Genomic DNA, 12,237 nt, shown 5'->3' on the forward strand with positions numbered 1-12,237 from the left:
TAAATGTAAGTTCCAAGGAAAATGTTTTAACTTGGTTATATTTGGAGGAAGTACAGATAATTTATTCTCCATTGAATTCATGGAAAAATTGAAACTCAACAGTTTAGTCCATCTAAACCCTTATAGAGTCGCATGGTTACAAAAGGGACAACAGGTGGTTGTGACTAAGCAATGCTCGGTGAATTTTCAAATTTGAAATCTTGAGGATAAATAACTATGTGATGTAGTTGATATGGATGCATACTTCTTGAAAGACCATTGTTGTTTAACAAAAAAATTCACCATGATACCTGGGCAAATACATATGAGTTCAAGAAATATATACAATGGTACAAAGTCACCCTTTTGCTACAAAATACAACTGTAGGAGGAAGTACCAACATCTATAAAAACAAGATCATGTTGTGTTAAATCAAGTATTTTGTACATGACGAACAAAAGACAAAATTATGTTTAATAATGATTGCAAAGACTATGCCAAAGGAAGTGAAATTAGGAGCCATCCTGACAAAAATAAAATCCTTATTAGATGAATTCCAAGAGATTGTTGCTAATGAATTTACAAAAGGACTATCTCCCGTGAGAAGCATTTCTCATTAGATTGACTTGATTCCTGGATCAAGCTTACGAAACAAGGCACCTTACAGGATGACCCCAATAGAGAATGAAGAAGTAAATAAGTAGGTATATGAGTCGCCTGATAGAGGATTGATAAGAGAAAGTTTGAGTTGATGTGTTGTACTAAGAATATCGACTACAAAGAAGACATGTCAATGGAGAATGTGTACAAATTCTAGATCCATTAATATTGTTATATGGGATTTACGCTTGCAGACAAAAGTATCTCCCCTAGGTTCGTGGCTAACCTAGAACAATAGAGAGACAAGGAAGCTAATGCTTTTGTTTAAAGTAAATAGATAGTTGAGCGAGGCCTACCTGGAATCCTTGGCACGATTCAATCATTCTTTAGCTTAGAATCTCCAATTCTAGCTCCGATTGCCAAAATTAGAACCTTCATAGTTAGATAACACAAGCCAAGAAACTATGAGATGTATGCAGTATCATCTAAATACTTCATTCAATAGATCAACATGGTATTGAAATATATGAAAACAATATCACATATAGGAAAACAATTAATTCATTGCATTACTATAAATGGAAGGAGATTACAACCATAAGTAGCAATTGATCTTATAGAAGAGATCCTACAAGTTGTTGACTTATCCTTTCCTTGTCACAATATGCACCTCCAATCACCCTAAAAGCATAGAATGGTGACCACTCACTACATAAGCATAAGGGCATAATTATTCTCCAAAATCCAACCCCCAACCTCATAGAATGTTGGAAATATATAGAGAAGCAAGGTAAGTTAGGAGTTCTTATCCAATTACCATTCAAGGGTAAGAGATCCACCTCTGACGCAGGAATAGGATCAAGGGATAAGTGGTGAAAAATCCAATGTAGGGATGGATAGGATCCGAATGATTTATCCAAGGCAAGTAGTTCTAACAACTTCTGGAAACTCATAGAAGGTGAAGCTTCCAAAATCCTAATCCTTCTCCCAGATTTATAGAACTAATGTAAGTGCAAAGGGGAGCAACCTATTGGTGACCAACATAGGCCATAGTGGAACCTATTGGTGAACAAATCCCAATAGGCTTACAGGGAGTGTTGATCCTTAAACTGGGTCGAATGAAGCATTCTAGGGCTCAAAATCTAGGAAATGAAAGGTACATGATTAGAGATTTGTGCAAGATGGTGACAAGGGAGAATAGGATTTCGATTGATCCCATTTGGAGGCACACTGATTGGATGTGAAAAAATGGCCTAGAACAGAATGCCACCTAAAGCTCAAATTCAGAGATGATGACTGATGACTAAAGTGCTTTACCTTGTGAAAACTAGGGATGACTGTCAATATGATCATAGCCATGATACACTATGATCTATGTATAATCCTGAAATCGCGGCCTGGATGAATGAAACTAGATCTGGGGTCTTCTATCTCGTTCACACGACCAATCAAAGTATGAGTCTAACCATTTGGATCAATAAGTTGTAGTTGAGCATGGTAGAAACCATCTGATTACTAACCAATGATGTAAGCCATTAATAGACGCGAGAGAAACTACCGATGATGTTATTGGCTCTAAAGGCACTATAGTACAATTTATATAGTGTGAATAAATGAGTTGATTTCGAACACCACACAAAATATTTCGGTTGAAAGCCATTGATTTAAAACTGTTGCCGAGAGTGAGGAAAATTTCCATTGAGGTATGCAAGCACCAAGGTACCAAGGGGTGTTTCTAATTCAGCTTCCTAGATGATGTGTTGATGTCAACGGGAAGCGACCCATCGTAGGAGGGCCTTGATGTATCCCCCATCAACGAAACGAAATGGGTATGATGATTGAGACAGAATGATCAGAATGATGTTGATATGGAACCAAATCAGGAAAGGAAAACATGAAATGAAGGCTTAAGAGTATTGTAGCAGAGATCAAATAAACAACTTCTCTTGAACACACCACCAAAACTGAATGGAGTTGGCAACATTGACCCAAAACCAAGATGGAGGCTATGAAAACGGTATGATAAACAAAAGACAAGTCGATTACCCAACCCAACAACAATAGAGATGAAGTGTAAGAGTGTCGTGTTCAATAACGACTTGCTGCCATTAGAAAAATGGAATCCCCTGTTTTCCTTATTTCCCCAACCATACTGGTCATTACCTCTTTAATTTATAACAAGCTTGAGGAGGAAAACATATGCTTCATCTGTAAGTCCATCCTTTGGATGAATCCCTCTGAGTATATTTAACCAACCCTGAGAAGGAGTGGTTTTGCCTTGTCATGTTTGACAAGTCCATCATTGTTTGATGTTATAATGAGCCCAGTGAAGGTAAAAATCGACATCTTTTTCATGTTTACAGAATTTGAAAAAGAGGCGAAAATCCAGATGTCCCTTTTCATAGATAGTCCCTTAGGTCTGAAACGGTAGAAAATAATACCCAAGAGAACCTCTTATCCATGTTCAAGTAAGGTATTCCTTTTTCGTAGCTAGTCTAGCTAAGTCCAGAAAAAGGGTGAAATTACTTATATTGAGTAGACGTATTTTCATTTACTTTTATGAGTTGAGAAAGACAAATGCTTGACAATATCTTCATATTTTGGGAGTTTGAAAAGAGCTGAAAGAGAACTCCAGGGGGGTTCCTTTTTCATTGGTTTACATAGCCTGAAAAAGAGATAAAATTATACTCTATGGTCAAAGTAACCTATTCAAAACAAAATGAAAACTTGATAATAGTTGTCGTCCTTCTCAAAACACCACAAGAAGGATTAAACACACATATTTCATAGTAAAAATGAAGCATATCTAGGTCACAACACTAAAAATGAATAAAATAATCAGAAAATGACCATAGATAATCAAAATGACCTGTAATTATTGCCATTTCACATTTTACCTTCAACCATTTTAAGTGTCGTCGCTTCCAGGTAGGAACTAAAACCTTTCTTTTTCTTTCTATGGTCTATTTTTGTGATTTCATGTAATATTTTTAGGGATTTGAGGCCCTTGTGGTTCATAAAAAACGCCCTGGGACCAATGCACCCCCACCATGTCAAAAATTGATTTTCACCTAGGTAGGGATTCACTACAGGTAGAGGGGAAACACTCTAGTAGATACTGCTGGGGTGCATTGGCATCATTTTCATAAGTTGTTTCTCAGTTTTTCTTCTAATTTTTTCGAGTTTTTTGCATGGAAAAGAGCCTAATGGATCCCTTTTTGATGTTTCAAGTACACATTAGTACAAAATGGCATTCATCTAGCGAGAAAGAGAACACGAAGAATAAGATCTGAGTGTAGCAAATGACCCAGCTACCATCCAAACGCTCAAAAACTGCGGGTTAGTGAAATTATTCCGGCTTCCTAATATGAGGCAACTAATCAAGTTCATGGGATATAAAATCACAGGCATTCATGTTTGGGGAGAATATTCTTGAGATATAGGTAGAGGATATTTACTTTCTGACAAGATTATCAGAACCAGGTTCCCTCGTCTCCCTTCTATATGGAGGAACTTGCGGTGAGATGGTGAAAGACTATATTGCTACCTATTGCAAACCTCGAGTCCTTCCTACTAGAGATGGGAAGATTAACATAAAGGATGTAACCCAATTACCTTTGGTAATGGTCTTGTTCATCATCTCAATATTGGAAGGTAGCTCAACACTACATGTAGCGAGTAGATCTTACATGCAGTATGGGATAGAATTTATAGAGCCGATAGTATCCAACTGGAGCGAAGGTGTCTTCGTCAATTTGAAGGAACAACTTACTAAAGAAAAGGAGGGAAATTGAAAAACTTCAGTTATGGAGCAATCTTAGTCTCTTTTTCTCTAGAGCAGGTGCCATTTCTGCAGCCTCAACAGATTGTACATGATCCCATCGATCCAAGGACCCCATGGATGAGGATGTTGATCGACCATATGAGCCGACATGCAAGCCCATCAATGATTAATTTTTCACTAGCCTTCTTTGCGTGGTTACGCAGGAAGTTCCATCATTGATGATTATCCTTGCGCAGGTATTGATTTTCATGATGATCCCGAGCTCGAGTTTCCTAAGGGTGAGAAATGGGATGCTTCAGGTAAGATACTTTGACCATTACATTCTTGAGATATGATTTTTTTTCTTTTTATGTTCCCAAGACTAAACTATTTTGATTTTTTCACGCATACATTGGACCTGTTCAACCAATGGGTGCTACATATCTCCATCACATAGAGAGACATCCATAGGAGGAGGTAGTGGGACTAGTATCGGTCATTACGGTGGGCCAAGATGTGCTACATGATCCAGATGTAACAAAGATCCTATCAGAGGTGGAGTGCCATTTGGACGGACTGACACATGAGATTGATGAGACAGTGGTCGATCAACTTCCATTACATCTTCAGTGACACAGAATCAGAGTGCCTAGTTGTATTGGCTAATTACTACACAAGATAGGTCATGTAATGTCGTTTTATCATGATCACCACTGATTTGTCTATTTAGATTTATTCATGTAGTTTTATATGGACAATGTAGCCATATGTTTCTTGGGGCACACATTTTGTAAAACCAAACTTAATATATATATATATATATGTATATATATATATATATATATGTATATATATATATATATATATGTATATATATATATATATATGTATATATATATATATATATGTATATATATATATATATATATGTATATATATATATATATATAGATTCAGTGTTTCCTAGTTCCTATTCTGCTTTCAATATAATGTGATGTCAATTGAAATTTATTCTTTGCAAATGTCGATCTAAAAAAAATAGCTAGGGAATATTCTAATGTGTTCATGTTTCTAGAAATATGTTCATATTGTATGAAGTCAAAATTTCTTTCTGGAAGACACACTCTCAAAATGATGTGAAGGATGGTGGGGTTTCTCATGAAATGGATGTTAGCGTGTTGTAGTACTACGAGCTGCAAGTCAAGCCTGATGACTATATGACAGATACCATGTGAAATAGCATCAGAAAGAAGCTTAACCACTGCGTTATACTCAATGATGTTTTTATTCAAGCGACCAATGCAAATCCCTTGCATACTGAGCACTAGCTCACCATTCAGAGCAAAAATAACCCACGCTGTGGACAATAGGTTCTGATTACTACGGCTAGCACCATCGGCATAACCAATATATGGTTCGAGAGAGGTTGACATATGCAATCCAAAAGTAAACAAAATCAACATAAACAATGAGAAACTCTGGAAAACACACTGCAAGCACACTCCACATACCTATAGACAGTATGTACATAGTGTACCATGCATGGGATCAAGCATAATATTTTTTGAGGTACAACCCATTTCTAGGTTGCGCCAATGGAACTCGAGAAACTTGTAAGACCCTTTTGAAAGGACTCACTTGATAAAGTATGGGCATAGGCACATAGGCTAGAAATTTCATCGATTAAACATGTCGACCTCATGATCATATAAGAGAACTAGGTCTCCTTCTTAGAAGATTCTAGGCTTGACACTTTTGTCATATTGTTCTTTAATGCATATTTCATGGGCTTCATTGGCTAAAGCAACATCGTATCGGGTTTCATCCAAATGAGTTAGATGTAAAAGATGCTCCTCTTATGTGGAATTAGTAGGGAGAATTTCGATAGCTAGTTTCAACGATGGAATTTCGCATTCGATGGGGAGGATTGCTTCTAGACCATACACCAACTAGAAGGGTGTGAATCCACTAGAAGTCCTAATTGATGTTCAATATGCCCACAAGGCAACAAATAGAAGAATGTTCCAATACGATTTATGGACCCCTATCATATGTTGAAGCATAACCTTCAGAACTTTGTTAATCACCTCAACTTGTCTGTTAGCCTGAGGATAATAGGGAGTGGAATTTTCATTTGAAAGTCCCAATTTGGAAGCTAATTCAATCATCATATGATTTTGAAAATGCTTCCCGTGATTCGTTACTATTTCTTGTGGAATACCAAACCCAACAATCACGTGATTATGGAAAAAGTACTCAGTGTTTCACCGGTATTATTGAATGTAGGCATCGCTTTGGCACACTTAGTAAAGTAGTCAATAGCGACAATAATGTATCCATGTCCCCAGGCTGAGTGAGGGTTGCATGTCATAAAAATGGTGCATCATTTCAAAAAAGGGACCAATGATGATGACATGATGGAAATGGGAAGGCAGGCCGTGGAATTTTTTATCAGAGATCTGGCACGCATGACATTTCTAGACTGCGAGGATACAATGATGGAAAATGGTGGGCCAAAAGTAACCGAAGCTTAAGATTTTTTGTGTGGCGACATAACCACATAAATGTCCACCACATGCCCCTAAGTGGAATTCATTCAATACTTTCTCAGCCTCCTCAAGGGTGAGGCACCTTCGTTAAATAGTATTGATAACACAATGGTAAATGGTGTCACTGATAATCACATAGTTTGGGTATTAGTACCAAATATGTCGCTTCTCTGAGTGAGAAATATTAGGACGGAAAGTTTTGGTCTAGAGATAAATGAGAAAATATCCATACCATGGGTCAGATGATGAGATCAGGAACAATGACTCATCTGTGATGGAATATTCAGATGTAGATTCAACATCAAGGGAAGGGAGATCCCACATAAGCTCGCCAAAAACTAAGGATTTCTTTGACTTTCGTTTGATGAATTCTAGGTCAAACTCTTGGAGAATAATGATCCACTTAGAGTATTTTCCGCCCAACAATTGACGTGACAATATGTATGTCATAGGGTTGCTATATGAAATGACTATAGTTTTTCGAAGAAAGATATAATGGTGAAATATCTAGATGGTTTGAATGACCTGAAAGATAAATTTTCCATTAATTAGTTGAATAGAGAAACCTCTCAAGCCTCTTTGCATTAATCAGTTGAATAAAGCAACTACTACAATTTCTTTCTCTAGCTTTGACCACAACTTGCAAAAGAATAATTGTTCTCCCTGTTGAATGAGGAAGTTTGGCCAACACTTTGCCAGTTATCTTCTCCTCTATCCTCCTATTTCCTTATGAACATATCAGCTAATTCAAGCTCCTAAAAAATATGGAAGTCCCTATTTCCTTGCACAATTCCCAAGGAATTGATCTCCTGAGTACATGTAACAATTGTATGCTTAACTAGTATACAACTCATGTTACACTGGCCTTGTCTCCTCCTGTTTAGTTGAGTAATTCAAATTCCATGCATGCATTAGCTATTTTGGGTTGATTGATTAGTTAACTGAAAGATATCTAAGTTAGACTATTGTCCCACTGCTTAATTGACCTTAAACTTACTCTATCAATAATTAAAGGTCAGTTAATTGAATATATTTGAAAATAACTGAACAAGATTTCTAGCCCCAAGGGTTAGCTCAACTCATCAAACAAGTGCCTCGTCATTCAAGTCGTCACAGGGTCAATTCTCCCCGAAGCCCTTGGTGTTAGGTCAAGCTATTGGCCACGGGGCTTGACACCTTTATCAAGCTCAGATATTTCTGTGGACGTAGGGGACATCCAGTGACCACAGGTGTCCGTGAACCACTAAAAAAGAAAAACACCAAACTAGATCTCTAAAATTTAGCGATCACACATGCATAAATAAACTCCAAGCCCACTAAATCAAATTTATTGAGCTAACTAAGTGACAAGAGCCATGTCACACTAGCTAGCTTCCTCCAAGTTGTCCTGCTAATGTGGAAATTCGATTTACTCAATTTGACTAAAGCTAAAGTCAAATTGAGCCTTTCTTCCTACATTTTTTTTGACAAACTTCTTTTAGGCCTTTTATTAATATCATTTTATGGAAATTTGATCTTTTTCCATTCAAATAAATTATATACTTAGTTATAGATAGAGCTAAAAAGTTAATAGTGGGTGGCATTTGTGCTTGGTATTCAATTGTAGATATTTGTCTTCTAGTTTAATATTTAGATGTGTTATTCCTTCTTATGTCTTCATTCATACGTAGATCTAGTGCCTACATGCAACTATTAAAGGACGTAGAGAGAACAACATTTTGTTTTTATATTTTTGTTGAACCATAAGGAGTCATATTGCATATAAAACCTAAATGTAAGGATAAGGGTCACCCATAGGGGGTGATAATAGGAATTGAACTTAAATGAGATGGATATAAGTCACCATTGCATATGTTATGTTTGTGTTACATATAGTGATCATATTTGTGTTAAGAAAAATACTGAGAGGTAGGGGTGAATCAGAATTTCTGCAACACCCCACCCCACATTTACCCACATTTACAAGATTACTAGGGTTTACGAGAGTCACTATGCATGACCCAATATCTAAGATGAAAGTATGAAAATGGGTTCCACTTGTCCAAAACTTATTGAAACCACCCAGAGACACATGATCACACTGCCATCGACCTAACTTCCCTTGGTGATCACTTCACTAAGTTGTGAATAGCCCTTGACCTAGATCACAACCCAACTTCATGCATGAATGTTCTCCAGTGTGGCCAGAGCCCTCGAGCTGCACACATAAACCATCCTCAGTGCAACTAGAGCCAATATTTTCTCATTCAGATAGTGTGGCTGTAAACTTGCTACATGATTTTTAAGACCATCATTCAACCAACTACCAAGAAATGTCCAATATTTTCCATAAATCTGTCAATATTATGTAAAAGTATGTACACTATGTTTTCAGTATTTGTTCTTGATCATACTTGTCCAACACATGTTATTTATTTATACAAACACTTTATGACTATGGCACCTGTAGGTCATGAATGCATAATAGTTCATTGTTTCATGAGTTTTATCCAATACTCATTAAGAAGGCTTACTGCACTCTCATAATAAATTTCAACAACAAATATCGACACATGCAACCACATAAATCATCCAAGAGATTGATAAACATGAACAAGATTAATAACAAGAGAACATCACATGACAAGAAATATACCATGCATGTAACCAAAATGAAGCCATGGAAAACCAATCACATAATCACACAATTCTTGTGCTCATTGATCTCATTAAAGTATAACACATATAAACATATGCATAATACCAACCACGTCAGGGACTTCCACTTACCCCTTGACCATAGATTGGGCTAAACCAAATCTTTCTTCTAGCTAGTCACCCATGTGCCATATTCCAAGCCTGAATTTTGGATCACAAGGGATAAACCAAATACATAAGGATATAATGCCTGCATATGACAAACCATCTCCCATGTAGCTTCCTCAGCCCCAAAGTGCTTCCATTGCACATTAACTTACTCTATTGGTCGATTCTGGGGCATGAACTTCTTCTATTGTATGATGCACTGAGGCTTTGGTTGGAACTCTCCTTCTGGTTCCACCTATAATATAGACCAATCAATCACATCATCAACATCCCATATATATTTTTTAAGAAAAAACATGAGAGACATCATGGATTTTCATTGATGGAGCCAAAGTAAGTTTGTATGCCATTGGTCCAATCCTTTTAATGATTTCAAAGGGTCCACAATAACGAGGTGCCAACTTGGCACATGATCCAATCTTTAAGAAACTCTTCTTGGGCTTGATACACAAGTACACATGCTCTCCAACCTAAAACTCCTTGAATACGCTATGTTGATCTACATAAATCTTCTTCTATCCTATGCTACCTTCAAATAATTTTTAATAACCTGCATCTCTTGCTCCATCTCTTTCAAAATATATGGTCTAATCAACACCCTGCTCACTATATAACTCCATTTGATAGGGTTATTTTGACTCCTCCCTTAGAGAGCCTAAAATGGAATCATCTTTAAGGATTCTTGACGCACATTATTATAATGATCCAGGTGGCTCTAGAAATAGAAGTGGGCTTGAAAAAGCTCAAAAATAAAAGTCATAGGATTGAAATGAAACTAAGATGAGATCACATTGTTCTTCATCCTAATTCCAACAATGTGAACGACACTCAAATATGAGTTTGTATGCTCAAGATATACTCAGTCAAAGTTCTGGTCAAACTAGGCCAAGTGGTAGCCACTAATGAGGAAACAATTTGGTGAAAGGACAACACATGGAAAACATCGATTGGAAAGAGCGAATTTGTCTCCACTTTTATTTGCATAATAACCTTTAAAATTTAACAACAACATTTTAAATCTTATGTTAGAAAAAAATATAAATTGGGGTGGTGGGTCGCCACCCCTTCCACCCCCAACGACAATGGTTATAAAAATAATATAATGGGTCGAACCACCAGAGACATGGGCTCTCCCATCCATACGTAAACACCACTTGGAGGGAGCCAAAAAGGGTCGAAATTTCCTGACTGTTATGGGTCGGCTCGCCAACGAGCGGCCCCATTTTAAAACATATATCATTATCAAAATGCAAACCATTGTCAAACATAACACGTAGGTACCAAAATGGGAGGCTCGTAGTTGGAACCCAAGACATCCCCAACCAATAGCGCCCTAACTTGGAACAAATAGCCAACAAGCCAAACAGATTCATTGGTAACTACGCCCACACGAAAATTACTTAAACCTTAACCTTTTCCCATTCAACAAATATTGAGCGGGGTGAAGGTCCAGGAACAGAACTAGGAGCGGTTTAGGAGGGCGGTGTTAGGTTCCTATACCAATAGGTTTCATTTTTCATGATTGACTGCAGAAGGGCCAAATATGTTCATCCTTGCATGCTGCAAAGGTTCCATATTTTGTAAACAAAGGAAGAAAATTAAAAAATGAAAAGAGGGTATGCCCTAAAAGAAAAATCAAAGGGCAAAAAGAATGGATTGGTTAGAAAAAATGATAAGAATGAACCCCGACCAAAAGACCAGGAAAGTGTGTTAATTTAAATGCCATTACTATTCCATTTTTGAGCAATTTCATTGTGTACAAGTGGTTGATTCTTGACACAGTTGATGAATAGCTAGACAGTTCAATCCTGGTTAGATCATGTTTGAATTTACTTGTCTTTAGAATAGAGAATAAAGATCTGTCCAAACAGTTCAAGCTTGGCAGATGAGTAAATAGGTAGAGAAACAAAGGAGCCTAACTGCTTAATCTGGGCCCTTGGAAGAGATAAGGGTAGACTTAGATAGGAGGGAATTCAAAAGAAAAAGAGGAAAATCAGGGTTTGCTAGTCCAAATGCACCCAATCAAAAGGAAGAAAAAATGCTAGGTGTATTAGGCTGGGTAGGCAGTTTGAGGTTGCAGAAGCAAGTTTGTGATCATTTTTTGTCTTGTCAAGAAAGACTCATCTCCTGGATGACACAAGTACCATGGCAGTTGTTTGGTTGTAAAACAGTGGAAGCATGACTAATTTCCCCTTTCATTTCCCCAGAAATCATTTACTAACATCCCCTCAAGGACCTTGGGATCTGCCCAGTAGTCCTATTTCACTTCATTTTATGAGAAATGCTAAGTTGAACTCTGAGTTTACTTAGTTATAAGAAGCCACATTTCTTGTGTAAAAGATCTTACCATTTTACTTCATTTCCCTAAAAAACCTAAGTTATTACCTTATAAACTTAGCATTACCTATCCATAAAAATCATATTAACATTAACTTTATTATATAGCTCCTTTATTATTTTTCCCACCCCTATTCTATAAAAAACTATATAAAAAACCCAAAAATAGATAATATCCCTACCCCTGGCAACTATAGCCTTAT

The sequence above is a fragment of the Pinus tabuliformis genome, chromosome 8, assembly GCF_031772625.1.
Source record: "Pinus tabuliformis cultivar Carrire ecotype Pingquan chromosome 8, CPIR1, whole genome shotgun sequence".
Taxonomy (NCBI): Eukaryota; Viridiplantae; Streptophyta; class Pinopsida; order Pinales; family Pinaceae; genus Pinus; species Pinus tabuliformis.